Below are 10,905 nucleotides of genomic sequence, written 5' to 3'. Positions count from 1 at the left end.
ACTGCAACCTCCGCCTCCCGGGTTCAGGCAATTCTCCTGCCTCAGCCTCCTGAGTAGCTGGGATTACAGGCACGTGCCACCATGCCCAGCTAATTTTTTGTATTTTTAGTAGAGACGGGGTTTCACCATGTTGACCAGGATGGTCTCGATCTCTTGACCTCGTGATCCACCCGCCTCGGCCTCCCAAAGTGCTGGGATTACAGGCTTGAGCCACCGCGCCCGGCCCTCTTTTTCCATCTTTAACAGACACAAGACTATATAAAATAATAATTGTAACAATGTATTTTTGGGTTTGTAGAATAAAAAGATTTGGTATGTATAACAACAATAGCACAAAAAAGGGGAAAGAGGAAGTGGGTAACATTTCTATATCTCAGTGTGTTTAAGTTACTGTTGTCCCTTGGTATATACAGGGGATTGATTCCACACTGCTCCCCACACCCATATATCCCATAGAACTCATATACTCAGTGAAGGCTATGGGTAAAATATATAGCAGCATAAATTTATATTTTTTAAAATATGAATTTTTAAAATTCTCTCAGCCTTGCAGAACCTGCAAATACAAAAAGCCCTTCATAGACACGTGTTTCACATTCAATGGACAAACCTTCAAGCCAAGTTTGCTTGAAAAAGATTCATGAAGAAGTAGACCCACACAGTTTAAATCCATATTGTTCAAGGGTCAACTGTATTATAAATCTGAAGCTGATTCTCATAGATTAATATATATAGGTAAGCTCTAGAGCAAAGAGTAAGAAAAATTCAAAAGCCTACAGTGAAAAAAATCATTAAATGAGTTTGAAAATGTTACACTAGACAATATTCATTTAATGCAAAAAAAAAAAATTAGTAAAGGAGCAATAAAGGAACAAAAAAGACATGAGACATATGGAAAACAAAAACTAAAATGGCAAAAATAATCTACCTTTATGAATAATATTAAATGTGAATGATTAAAAGATCCAATTGAAAGGCAGGGATTATCAGATTGGATAAAAAAATCCAACTACAGATGCTCTCAACTTATAATAGGGTTATGTCCTGATAAACTCATCATAAGCTGAACATATTATAAGTCAAAAATGCATTTAATACATCCAGCCTACTATGTCATAGCTTAGCCTAGCCTACCCTACACATGCTCAGAGCATTTACATTAGCATGGCTGACAGGGAGCTGCAGCTTGCTGCCACTGCCTGGCATCACAACAGAGTGTTGTATATTGCTAGCTCAAGAAGAGATCAAAATTCAAAGTATGATTTCTACTGAATGCATATCATTTTCACACCATCATAAAGTTAAAAATCAAAAGTTAGGCAGGGTGCGGTGGCTCACGCCTATAATCCCAGCACTTTGGGAGGCTGAGGCAGGCAGCTCACAAGGTCAGGAGTTCAAGACAAGCCTGGCCAATATGGTGAAACCCCATCTCTACTAAAAATACAAAAATTAGCTGTGTGTGGTGGTGGGCACCTGTAGTCCCAGCTACTCAGAAGGCTGAGGCAGGAGGATCACTTAAACCCGGGAAATGGAGGTTGCAGTGGGCTGAGATGGCACCACAGCACTCCAGCCTGGGCAACGGAGTGAGATTCCATCTCAAAACAAAACAAAACAAAACAAAACAAAACATAAATTGAACCATTGTAAGTCAGGGACCATCTGTGTATGTTGTCTACAAAATACACACTTTAGATTCAAAGACACAAATATGATGAAAGTAAAAGTATGGGAAAAGATATGTCATGCAAGCAGGAAACATAAAAAAGCTACAGTGGCTACACTAATGTCAGACAAAACAGACTTTAAAACAAAAAAGCACTAGAAATAAATAGGGACATTTTATAATAAAAATATCAACCCATCAGGAAGCTACAACAATTATAAATATATATACACCTAACAACAGACCCCCACAACATGTGAAGTAAAAACTGAAGGAATTGAAAGAATAAATACACAATTTAACAATAATAGTGAGACACTTCAATATCCCACTTTCTGTCACAGATAGAACAACTAGGCAGAAGATCAACAAGAAAACTAAAGGGCGCTACACACAAATTTGACCTAACACACATTGGCAGAACATTTCACCCAACAACAACAAAATACACGTACTTAAGTGCATATGAAGCAATCTCAGGAAGAGATCATATGTCAGGTCATAAAACAGGCCTCAATAAACTTAAAAGGATGTAAATAATACAAAGTATGCTCTCCAGCCACAGGAACAAAAGTAGAAATTAATATCAGAAAGAAATGTGGAAAATTCACAAATATGTAGAAATAAAACAACATACTGCTAAATAATCAATGGGTCAAAAAATAAAGCACTAGTAAATTCACACTTTTAGATGAATGAAAATGAAAATACAACATACTCACATTTATTGGACATGGCAAAAGCAGTACTTAGAGGGAAATTTATAGATTAGCTTCCTATATTAAAAAAGAAGAAATATCTCAAATCAATAACCTAATCTTCCATATTAAGACACTGTAAAAAGAAGAGAACTAAACTCAAAGCAAAAGAAATAGTTAAGAGTTACAGCAGAAATTAAAGAAACAGCAAATAGAAAAGTAATAGAGAAAATAAACAAAATGAAGTTTATACCTCAAAAAAATCAGTAAAATTGACAAATCTTTAGCTAGACTGAATAAGATTATGACAAGACTTAGGTTACAAAAATTAGAAGTAAAATAGGGGCATCACAATTGGCCTTACAAAATAAAGGTAATTTAGGAATCAAATAAAATAATTACATGGAAATACTAACTGTATGCCAACACATTGGATAACCTAGGTGAAATGGACAAATTACTAGAAGGTACAAACAACCAAAAATGACTGAAAAAGAAATACAAGGCTGGGCACGGTGGCTCATGTCTGTAATCACAGCACTTTGGGAGACCCAGACAGGCAGATCACTTGAAGTCAGGAGTTCAAGATGAGCCTGGCCAACATGGTGAAACCCTGACTTCTTTACTAAGAAAAAAAACCCAAAAAACAAATCAGCCAATGCGGTGGTACATGCCTATAATCCCAGCTACTTGGGAGGCTGAGGCACAAGAACTGCTTGAACCCAAGGGTGAAGGTTGCAGTGAGCCAAGATCATGCATGCCACTGCACTCCAACCTGGGTGACAGAGTGAGACTCTGTCTCAAAAAAAAAAAAAAAAAGAAAAAGAAAGAAAGAAATGGAAAATCATAATAGAACTATAAAAGTAAAGAGATAAACTAGTAATCAAAAAACTTTGCCCAAAGGAAATACTATGGTTGGAGGCCTAGTGGTTTCCCTGGTGAATTCTGCCAAACGTTTAAAGAATAATTTATACCACTGGGGTCTGTCAGGGGGAAATGGGGGAGGAGAATGGGGGGTGGGGAGTTGGGGAGAGATAGCATGGGGAGAAATGCCAGATATAGGTAATGGGGAGAAAGGCAGCAAATCATACTGACATGTGTGTACCTATGCAACAATCTTGCATGTTCTTCACATGTACCCCAAAACCTAAAATGCAATTAAAAAAAGAACAATTCATACCAATACCTCACAATTTCTTCCAAAAAATAGAAGAGGAGGGAACTTATTATTTGAGGCCACTATTACCCTGATACAAGTCCAGAAAACATTATAAGAAAAATACAGAGTAATATTCCTCATGAGCAGAGATGCAAAAATCCTCAACAAAATACTAGAAAATCAAATAATCAAAGAAACATAAGAAGAATTTTTCACCAGTACCAGTGGGCTTTACTCCAGGAATGCAAGGTTTAACATTCAAAAAATAATTAAGATACTACCCCATATTAATAGAAAAACAAAAAATACATGTTTGTCCCAATACTTGCAGAAAAAGCATTTGACAAAATTCAGCATCCATTCATGATGATTTTAATAACACTAAACAAACTACAAATGTCAAGCAACTTCCTCAATCTGATAAAGAACATGTGAGATAAACCTACAGTTTGCATCGTGATGTGAAAGGCTGAATCTCAGAATACAATCTTAGTTGGGATAAATCTTTATCTTCTACCTAGGTATTATATCCATCATTGAAAGTAAAATATTGAAATCTCCAACTGTTACTGAATTGTCTGTTTCTCTTTTCAATTCTGTTAATTTTTGCTTCATGTATATTGGGTCTTTGCTGTTAGGTACATGTATGATCATAGTTGTCATGTTTTTGTGATAATTGAACTTTTTATTATAAAATTTCTCTCTTTATCTCTAGTAACATTTTTTGTTTGTTTGATGTAAAGTCTAATGGTCTGATATGAGTATAGCCACCCTGACTCTCTTAGATGGTTGCTGTTTGCATGGTATAGCACCTTGGATCCTCTTATTTTAAACCTATTTGTCTCTTGTGTCTTTGAATCCAAGGCATGTCTCTTGTAGTCACCATACAGTTTGATCTTTTGAGAAAAAATCCAGTCTGACAATCTCTTTCTTTTGATTAATCCATTCTTCAATATGCATAAACATATATATTGTTTTGCATTTTTAATTCTAGAATTTTAAATTAATTTTTAAATAGACTCTGATTCTCATGAAATTCTCCATCTTTACTCATTAATCAAAACCACTTTTTAAGTCTGTCTCTGATAACACTAATAACTGGATCATCTGTGAATATTTTTATTGCCTTTTCCCTCATAGTTTAGATTTTTAATATTCTTTGTAATTTTTGACAATGTCAGATATTAGATATGTATGATACATTTTATCGTATCTGGATTACATATTCCTGGTGGGAAGATAGAGTAGTGGCAGGCAGACCACATTAATTCAATCATTCAGTTGACTTGAAGCTAAGCTACGATTTTTATAAGGTATAATTTACTCTGATTCTTCCCTGTTTGTAGCTCTACAGAGTTCTTAAATGAGATCCTGGGATATGTACTAGGGACTTTCCCTAGTGAAGGGCCCTGAAATAACATTTTTGTCTCTCAATGCCATAAGGCAAAAAACAAAATCTTTTTTTCTGGCTTTCAGCAAGTTTCTGCCTTTTTTTTTTCTTTCTCTCTCTCTGAGCAATCCAAGAATTCAGCAAATACTCAAGAGGAAAACAAGGAAAGTGTCAGGCTCACCTCTTTGAACTTCCTGTCTTAAGATCTCTGCTCTCCCAAGTGCTGGTTGCTTTAAAGGCCCTGATTCTTTTTGTTTCTCCAGTCTGCGTGGTTGGCATAACTTGTTTGCTTCTCTGATTCTTAGCAGTGACTCTCTTCTTGGGCCTTTTACCCAGATTTGGCAAATTCTGTAAAGGAAGAAGTAGCTGCAGAATGTCTTCTCATTTCTCTGGTTAAAATACTTCTGTAATGGGAGTCCACAAGTCCACATCACCACCGCAGATTCGGTGATTCAGCAGAAGCACTCACAAGGCTCAGCACACAGTCGTACTCATGGCTATGATTTATTAGAGCAAAGTATTACAAAGCAAAATCAGCAAAGGGGAAAAGAACAAGCTTCCAAGAATTCCTTCCCCATGGAATCACACAGGCTGTGGTTAATTACTTCAGTATTGAATTGTGACAACAGGTGTGAAATGTTGTCTGCCAGGGATGCTCATTAGAGTCTTCCTGCCCAAAGTCTGTATTGGAAGCTGGTCATAGAAACAACCTCTGCCTAGCATGGATTATAATTCCAGACTCCTAGAAGGAAAGCAGGAATTCAACATAAACCATGTTGTTCATACAGTTTACACAGAGTAAACCCCCCTTATCAGTTAGGGAATTGTGGGAACATTCCTGTAATCCAAGTTCCCAGACACTAGCCAAAGCCCAGCTTTGCACGCAGTGCTAAGGATAGCATCTCAGCCTGTTAACTCTTTTCTGCACGTCTTCTTTCTGAGATTTTGCCTTCTAGAGTCCTGTTTAACCAAAAGTTCTTCAATGACTTAAACAGAGATTTTAGCAATTTTATCCAAAGCTGCTTGTTAGTCTCTGCTGAAGTATCTAGTTCTTTTTCTTTTCTTTTGTGAAGACTCTATTTGAAAAATTGTAGAACTTGAGGCTTAAGATGATGGATTTTCCTCCTCCGTGGAGCATTTGTTTATTACTAGGCATTTCGGGGATTATTTTAATCTGATTTCCGGAATTATAATGGTTTGAATCTGTGCTGAATTCCCGGTGTGTGTGTATGTGTGTGTGCAGGAGAGTTGGTGCACTTTGAATTCACTCTTACTCCTACGGTGGAGTTTTTCTGGGTCTCAGCCCAAAGCAGGGGAATTTCTTAAGCCCTCTTTCATGGCTTGGCAGACACTGGTATTCAGTTTTTGTCCTAATATCCTGGAGCAGTAAGAAGCTCTGCTTATCCCCTTAAATGCTTCTTCTAGAATCAGCCAGTACCTCCAGGAAAGAAGTCGTGCCCATGCTTGCCTCTCTAGATTTTCATGTTTATTTATTTATTTAGAGATGGAGTCTTGCTCTGTTGCCCAGGCTGGAGTGCGGTGGCACAATCTTGGCTCACTGCAACCTCCGCCTGCTGGGTTCAAGCGATTCTCTTGCCTCAGCCTCCCAAGTAGCTTGGATTTCAGGTACGCACCACCATGCCTGGCTAATTTTTTTTTTTTTTTTTTTGTATTTTTGGTAGGGATGGGATTTCAACATGTTGGCCAGGCTGTCTTGAACAAACTCCTGACCTCATGTGATCTGCCCACCTCGGCTTCCCAAAGTGCTGGGATTACAGGCTTGAGCCACCATGCCCAGCCTAGATTTTCATGTTTAAAGAGTTTTTGCTGGATTATCTAGTTGCCAATGGAAATTTTGTCTGCCATTACTGAAAGTAATTCTACCTCTACCTCACTTATTAGATTGTAAAATAAGTTTCTTAGAAGAATATTTTGGGAAAAATCATAATGGCGAACAGGAAGCTTAGCATTGCAAGGTACTTAGGGAAGGCATACGTAAACCCTGATTCAGAGTAAGGCTTTATTCCATGAGGACAAATAGTTGTCTATCCATGAAAGAAAATATTGATGTAATCAATCTGCCACTAGCCATCTGGCCACCCTTGGATGTAATATCTTAGGATGGTCACTGCTGCTGGCCAATGGAGCTCCTGGCAGTAATAAAAACAGCCTTGATGAAAGGAGGCCTGCATTGCTGAAGTCCGTGTGTAGCCCTGTCCTTCCAGCATACTCACTTTGTTCAGTAAGCCAGTTGAACAAAGGCTGGAATACCAAAGAGATCTACTGATATCCTCAAAGTCATCTTGACCTTCTGATTATTTAGCACCTCCTTCACCACAGGGCCTTTGTTTAATATGTTTGTAGGAAACAATTATTCTTGCCATGTGAGCCTAGTTTAACAAGTCCAATGTGGTTAGCTCCCAAATTGTATCATTCATCCTCCAATCTTATTACATCTGTGTTTCAAACCACCTTACCAGGTATAAATGGTATAGATCTGTATCTTGGGATGGCTCACTTTCAGTGCAAAGCAGACTAGAAATACTGCTCAAATTTATTCTCACTAGAAAAAGTTAATTTCCTCACTCCTCCAGAACCATCTTTGAGTGAAGTTAAAACACTGTAGACTACTTCTAGCTAGTATCAGCATGCTGTGCAATACTGTTTGTATAACCAGTCTCAATTTTACCCCTCAGGGAATTGGGAAATGTATATTATTTCCTATTGTATGTGTAATTCATTGGTTTGCTTTCTCGTTTGGTTTGTCCTTCTTTCAAACATGTCCTGCCTCATCAAATTCAACTTAGCGGATATAAATGAATTAAAAGGCTTAAGGAAAGAATAAATATTGAAACAAAGTCTTAAACTAGAAGGGAAACTAGAGGGGAATTAGAATAGGAGAATAAAAAGTGATGCTTTTCAAGACAGTTTCATTTCAAGGGATCTGAAACGAAAATATTCATAGAAAATTACACAGCACAGCGAGCAATATAGAAGTAGAAATACGTTGACTAAATGAAGAGAGTAAACGCTTAAAGATAAATGCACTATAGGCTTTCAGTAGGTAGTAATGGATCTAGGACACAAAAGTTAAATACACTTGTGGTTTCTACAAAAGGAAGCAAGTGAGACAAGGAGTGAGAATTCACAGTGTTGAAGTTAGGCCTTTCCTATGTGTTTTCTGATGAGTCCAGATACTATTCATATTCACCACAAATATATAGGAGTGAATAATAAATGTCAAACATTAGCCCAGAAAATTCTCCACACCATTCATACTCTAACTAAAGAGAAACATGATGCATAATATATTTCTCAAAAAACTTTTATGCAGCCACAGTTAAAATAATTAAAGGTTTACAACCTTCATCTTCATCTCCACGAAGAATATTAGAGAATAAAAGGAGTTTCAAAGACTTCTCTTGAATGGAAGAGAAGCAACAGTCTCTCCTATGCTGCCACTGATTTCCCGGATTCAATTTATATACTATCTAGTAAAACAAATCTTTATTCACCATTCTGGGTGTTATATTATATTCCCACAGGGCTGTGGTCTAGTCAGGGAGACAGATATGAGAAAAATAAGTCACAGCACAATGTGATGCAGATTATATTAGAGCACTTAACAAGTGTGAACCAAGTGTTACAGAGCTCAAGAAACTTGAGAAGAACACTAAGAAGTCACCAAAGATACATCAATTGTTGGAGCTCCAGTGGTACAATCAGTAAGCATGCAGTACTTATGACTTGTCAATTGCTATGTACATAATATTGACATAATCTTTGAATAGAGGGAGATAAGGAAAGCAAACTGAATCCATCAGCGTCATTATGGCCTGGATAAGACTGTAGCTTATGTATGTCGACATAATTTAGTTGTTTATTCCAAGAAATCTTCGCCCGAAAAAGATAAGATTCTAAATAAAACAAAGCAAATAAAAACAAAAACAATTTATATTTTGTGGTTATTGTTTATAGAGGAAATTCCTACAGGTTGAAGACAATTTCTACAGGTGAAGCCCTGCTCACCTGGGAAAACAGCTTGTTTCTCAAACAACAGTTGACATATCAGAAATCTTCAAGACCCTTGCTTGCAGTGTCCACTAATCCTGAACTATCAGCTTTGCTAATCCCGATCAGTTCCCTCCCTTGACAGACATACCTTAAACCATTTGCGCATAGATCCCAAAGCCCTACAAATAATCTTACTTTCTGGTTCTGACACACAGTTAATCAAGTCAAGGTGGCACTTTCTCTTATCACAGTAAGTCCTATTATTTAATTGTGCTTTATTAACAGGTAATCTGATGATATTTGGCAAGTTCAAAAAGGATTTTTTTTTTCTTTTTGAGACAGAGTTTCACTCATGTTACCCAGGGTGGAGTGCAATGGCGCGATCTCGGCTCACCTCAACCTCCGCCTCCTGGGTTCAGGCAATTCTCCTGCCTCAGCCTCCTGAGTAGCTGGGATTACAGGCACGCACCACCATGCCCAGCTAATTTTTTGTATTTTTAGTAGAGAGAGGGTTTCAGCATGTTGACCAGGATGGTCTCAATCTCTTGACCTCGTGATCCACCTGCCTCGGCCTCCCAAAGTGCTGGGATTACAGGCTTGAGCCACCGCGCCCGGCCAACAAGGATTTTTTAAAAGGCTTGCTCATTTAATTGGTGTGTACTTCTGTACAGTAGAATCATTTTTCTATGTCAGGCCAATTCACCTTCATTAACAGGTCTCTGTTGATAATGTTAATTAACTGACTTTATTTTAGGTAGGCCTCATTTAAAATATAAGATCTCTTCAAGAAGTTTGCCCTTTCTAACTACAATCCACTACCAGATATCCAATTCATTGCTGTTAGCTACTAGACCATATTTTACATTTGTATAAGCCATCAACTGAGGAACCTGTTAGAAATACAGGTTTCCATGCTTCATTTACAGTGATCCTGATTCAGGGAAATTAGCACAAGGCCCAGGAATCTCCATTAAAAAAAAAAAAAAAAATATATATATATATATATATATATGCATGCCAGTTTTTTCCTAATGCAGGCTCTCTTTAGATCACACTTTGAGACACAATGCTTTCCTCTCCCCATACTAACAAACATAAGTATTATACATATATACACACTCATATTTAACTACTGCACACATTTATAGTGCAAGTAGGATCACACTATACATACATATTATCTGTCCAAATCATCACATACAGATCTGCACGTTTTTTTTGGCACCCCCCCATCTGCACTTTTTAATGGCTACATCATATTCCTCTATTAATAGACAGATTTGCAGGCTTGTTGTTGCTATTACAAGCAATGCTGCAAGGAATATCTTGCACTCTTATGTTTACGCGTTTGTGCTAAATCTTCAGTAGAATACAGAGAACAGAATAAATATAGAAGAGTAGGATTGCTGCTTCAGAGGGTATGAGGTGCACCTTAAAGTCTGACAGATCCTGTTGAACTGCCCACTGATTCATTTGTACCAATTTACAGTCCTGCTAATCATCTCAGTGACTGATTTCCCCATACCGATGTCAATACTAGAATCAATTCTTCTTCATCAGTCTGACAGGTAAAAAAAAGAGAGAAATCTTATTTTAATTTGCATTTTACCATGCTTTTACTACCAGAATAACCAACGTTGTTTGACCACTAAAACACAATTATCTCTAATTCTGTAAAACGTATTGTGATTTACTTTTAGAACACTTTGATTTTATCTTACCTTAAAACTATCACCTGTAAGACAGACGGGGTGAGTGAATTTTAAATAAATGTCAGTTAGGTAGTATTTAATTAGCATCTTCTTTTACCAATTGATATAAAAGTGAAAGTCCTAAGACCCGTGTTCAAGGCCTGGTTTTGCCACTCAGCATTTAGGTGACCTTAGGCAAGTCCTCTACCCTATTGAGAGCTTCAGTTTCCTCTTCTGTAAAATGGGGATTCCATGCACTTTATAAGATGATTTTGAGGATTAGATAAGAT

Source organism: Sapajus apella, unplaced genomic scaffold (genome assembly GCF_009761245.1).
Source record: "Sapajus apella isolate SASKATOON/1434 unplaced genomic scaffold, GSC_monkey_1.0 scaffold19, whole genome shotgun sequence".
Taxonomy (NCBI): Eukaryota; Metazoa; Chordata; class Mammalia; order Primates; family Cebidae; genus Sapajus; species Sapajus apella.
Note: the sequence above shows the minus strand (reverse complement) of the source record.